Source organism: Octopus bimaculoides, chromosome 7 (assembly GCF_001194135.2).
Source record: "Octopus bimaculoides isolate UCB-OBI-ISO-001 chromosome 7, ASM119413v2, whole genome shotgun sequence".
In the NCBI taxonomy this organism is placed as follows: Eukaryota; Metazoa; Mollusca; class Cephalopoda; order Octopoda; family Octopodidae; genus Octopus; species Octopus bimaculoides.
In genome coordinates, this window is record NC_068987.1 from 85,781,371 (window position 1) to 85,786,232 (window position 4,862).

The window sequence follows — 4,862 nt, forward strand, 5'->3', positions numbered from 1 at the left end:
ATATATATATATATATATATATATATATATACATGTGCCCTTTTATTTTTTGCTTGTTTCAGTCAATTGACTGTGGCCATGCTGGAGCACCACCTTTACTCAAACAAATCGACCCTAAGACTCACTCCATGTAAGTTTTAAGTCTGGTACTTATTCTATCGGTTTCTGTTACCGAACCGCTAACTTACGAAGACATAGACACACCACTGTGAGTTGTCAAGCGATGGTGGTGGAACAAACAGAGATACAAAGGCAGGAGTTAGTAGGCCGCGTTCTAAAGCACTATGCCATATATCCGTGGGCATAAAGTACATAATTCCTCATCTCTTAAATATAGAACTGTATTATCAGAACGTAAAGACAGATGAAATACGCTATGTATTTTGCCCGGTGTGCCAACGTTTCTGACAGTTCGCCGCCTTATACCTGAAGTAGATATAGGAAGAATTGCTTATTACGTGGCTGTGTGAGATATAGCTTACCCGTATTATCTCATTAAGTTATGTTTGTCTAAAAAAGTATTAAAACTTTTATAATGAAGTTTATTAGATAAAATATCAATTAGAGAGTTAATTAAATAGTTAGTTGAATTCAATTCTCATTATATAAGGATTTTAGTTATACTAATTTACTTCATAATAGATTCTATATAATATGTTATACGTCATATTTTAATCAATTATTATTGAATTATATTTGGAGATATATTACTGTAATCCAGCATTATATTCATGTATCTATTAGATATATTCTATCAGACTTTGGATAATACATACATAAGGTTTTGTTAACTAAATTATGTTAATAAGAGTTATATGTTAATAATATGTCTCTTGACATATGAATATGTCAAGAGAAAAACAAATATACACTTCATATTTATATTTAATAACTATTGTGTATGTATGTATGTATCAAATCTCATTTTTTGTAATATCTAGAGAAAAGTTGTTTATGTGCTTGTAGAAAAGCTAAAACTCTCTCACTCCGAAAATTAAGTAATTTGCACCTGGACGATAATTTTAAATAAATCTCTTCTGTACAAAGATGACACATCCTGATATTCGAAAGATAAGATTTCGCATGGCTTAGAATTTCCATTTAATTTTAAAACTTTTATTACTATCTTTTAAATTCCAAATGAATTTACCAAGACTCATGTTGTTAATTTTAAGACGGTTACTAAAGCTATTCTCGTGATTAGCAATTCTTCGCTTCATAAAGAATTCAGTCGATCCGATATAGAAATGAGTCATACCTTCAGATTCCACAATAGACTGGTATACCAGTTTTCTCCGTTTACAGATATAATTACATTTGCTGTTTGCCTTGAATTTTCAATCCCAAAACTTATTTTCATCTGCTTAACCTTTACTAAAATAAGGGATTTGTACTATTTAAACTAAGGTTTCTACCGTTTCTTATGGCGGATTTATTAAATTGAAGAACTATCAATTTTACGATTCTTGTAAAAATAATCTAATTTATAATTATTAATTCAAGATATTATTATGAAACAAGTTTTTAGATACATAGAAACCAAATCTAATAAATTTTTTTGCTAGTAGTTACACTGTAATAATTTCACCCTGTTAGTAAAGTGTTTGCTTATTAATCTCCGCAAAATTCTAATTTAGTCTTTGTTTGTTTTTCAAAAGGAATAATTAACCAAATAGTATTTTCCTTTATATCATTAGGGGTATAGTATTTCCCAGAATTTGTTTTTGTGGATTTTACACAAAGTATATATTTCTTAGTCTCGTTCATCTGTGTACAATAGTTTCCATTATTATTAACAGATTTCAAATCATTGTAGTAGTCATTAATTGTATTATTGTAATATTCCTTATTTCTATCATAACTAGTGGATTCGCGGTTAGACTTTAATGTAAGATATATCTCGGTTTTTCTCGTTGTAATCATTATTAAATTGCTGACGTGGATTTTTGTTAAATTTAGTATTTTGTTTAAATTTATCCATATTTACTATTCTGCTTAGGTTATGATTATCCGTATTTACGACATTTATATTCTGTTTGCAATAACTGTATTTATATTTTGTTTCTATATTTACATGTATATTTTTTTTACTAGTATTAATATCTATTATATTTTATATTTTAATTTTAGCCAGTTCATTATGTTATTTCGTGTAGTTAAATTTTCCTACTTTTAGATCATAAAACATATTATTAACCATAGGTCGAATGTATTTAACTTTATGTTTATACCCTGCCTTAACAAGCGCATTATTATAGAAGTCCCTATTTTCATTTAAAATTTCCTCATTGTATGTGAGGTAATTTATCCTTTTTTTTCTGTCTTTGGAACTAAACAATTAAATATTGACATAGGATGATTACTTTTAAACTTAACGTAAGTTAATTTAAAGTTTGGTTTATAATACTGCCCATATCTACCGTTTTTTAGGTTAAAATTAACATCTAAATGATAAACGAAACTATTATCTTTTTCTATAGAAATAGATAGTCTTGAAAAACCGATGGAATGTTTTCTTATATATTTCAAGTTTCCTATTAGTTGGATTTTGATATTTGACGTCAAAATGTGCGCCTACCTTATGCAGACTACACCTTATTTCTGGAAATTCATTATTAAAGTTGAATGAAATATATATTCCAACGAGGTCCGACGCCTGCACGGAATCCGTCGAAACTATAGCAATGTCAAAACAGTCACATGTGTCTTTTCTAGTCCAAAATTTATTATGAAAGCTAATAATTGATCTTCTAGCTGCTAGTATGAGATTTATTTCATTCATACTTAAGTTTGTATTATTCTTGGCAAACATAAGTGCGCTGTCAAGCGCTGTTGAGTAAATACATGAATAAACGTCTTTAATATCAACCTAGAAAAATTTAAATTTATCTTTGTTTTCAAAATGGTTGAACCAGCTAATTGCCTCTTGAGTACTTGATCAAAGTTCAAATTCAATCTTATTTTGCGATACAATTATATATTTATCAATAACAAATTTACTCAATTTACCTATGTGTAATTTTCCTGGACAAATTAATCTCGCGTAAGCGTCAGATTCAAAGTCACCATATATATATATATATATATATATACAAACACACTCACACGTATTTATAAGCCATGACTCAGTTTTTGGTGTCAGGTTCACATTCATGAGATAGTGAAATTTCCGGACTGGGCTCTATTGTGATTTCGAACACGTTCACTCAGCTGTAGAAATGAGTTGCAATGTCATTGGTGCCTAGCTGCATAGGCCTATCTATTTCACTTGGAAAACATTCCTGGCATGGAGAGGAGAGGCTGATATGTATGGGCGACTGCTAGTCTTCACCTGATCAATCTACTTTGATTAATGTCGCTGCATTGCCTCAGGTTCTCCCATATGGTTGACGGTTTGTGGCGATCACATTTTGTAGCCGTAACCCAGACGACGAAGAACGAATGTTATGCATAGGAACAGAAGAGTATCCTTATTTCTGCAACTGAATGATCACATCTAGCCAGTTACACGTCTTCGATATATGTATGTAATCTTGTATCTTGACGCGTGTGCCTTCTCGTACATACATACATACACACATACATACATACATACATACATACATAAAGTTAAATTGTCTTACATAGTACGTTTTTTAAGTATACTTCACAATATATGAGCTGTTTTAAGAAGTAATCATTGCGAGCGAAATCGAAGAATAAGAGAAATTAAAGGAGGAACATATCTAGGCAATCAATACAAATTCCAAAGCAAACTTTAAAGCACACAATGAAATAAATAAACATATAAATTTATATAAATAAGTGAATAACATTACCTGTAAATTATATGGTACCGAATGGAGAAGTGACAAATAAAGAGTTAAAAACCAAGGTACGAGCTTCCCAAAGGAACTCTTCCAATCGATTAAGAATTTGATGTTTATATGAACTGTCGGATGAGAGTTCAAAATTTTAAAATTTAGGGGTAGATAAATTTGGTAAATATTAGTAGATAAAATAAATATACAAAATTCGGAAAAGGATATCTTCTACGGCCGTTTCAGGTTACAGTAAATGTATCAATGGCGTTTTATGTGTTTATAGACAACGTTGTAGCGGCGGCATGAGCCTGCAAGTGGATAGGAGCAAGGGACCCTACAATTACATAGTTTATTGGATGTTACGTTTGTCTCAGTTTTCTTTTTTTATTCTTATTCTCATCCGTATGATTATTAATACTATTACTCATATTGGTACCCTTATATTTGTCGTCACTAATAACAAGTTTAGACTTAGGTTTGGTAACTGATTTCAAAATTATATTTTTATTTTTATAGTTATTATCCTTAGCCATACACTTAATTCGGTTTCCATCCAATCCAGTACACAAGATATTGTTATTAGCTAGAGTATTATGTCTATCAGTAACACGTTTAAAATTCTCCTATTTATTGAGGTTATTATAATTACTAAATTCAGCATTACAGAATATAAAAATGTTACAGAGTATTCGTTGATTGTAGTATAATATTTAAGGTGCTTAGGGAAATTTGATTCTAGAATTTTGAAGAAAGGTGTAGGCAAATTTCTAACCCTGCGTGAAAATATTGTTGTTGCAAAACTGTCGCATGTGAAACTTCGTACACTTTTGAAAAATACTAAACCATTCAATGCTAAAACATAGACTTTGACAGTTTTCATGTTTTGTCATCTGAAGCAGCTGGAGATAAGACAGTTTGACCAAAAGAACCGGCTAATGCAAGCAAAATTAAATATTGAAAAACAAAACCGCATTTGGCCAAATTGGGACATAAAATTTAACATACTAGCAACGATATTTATATAATAGCAACGGTGTATATATATATATATATATATAT

The 4,862-nt window shown here is 30.1% G+C and overlaps 1 protein-coding gene across 1 annotated transcript in view; it reads right to left on the reverse strand.

The window, feature by feature from the left end:
* LOC106884069 (sodium- and chloride-dependent glycine transporter 1) overlaps window positions 1–4,862 on the reverse strand; it is a 228,219-nt gene that overhangs the window by 207,622 nt on the left and 15,735 nt on the right. The window lies entirely within an intron of this gene.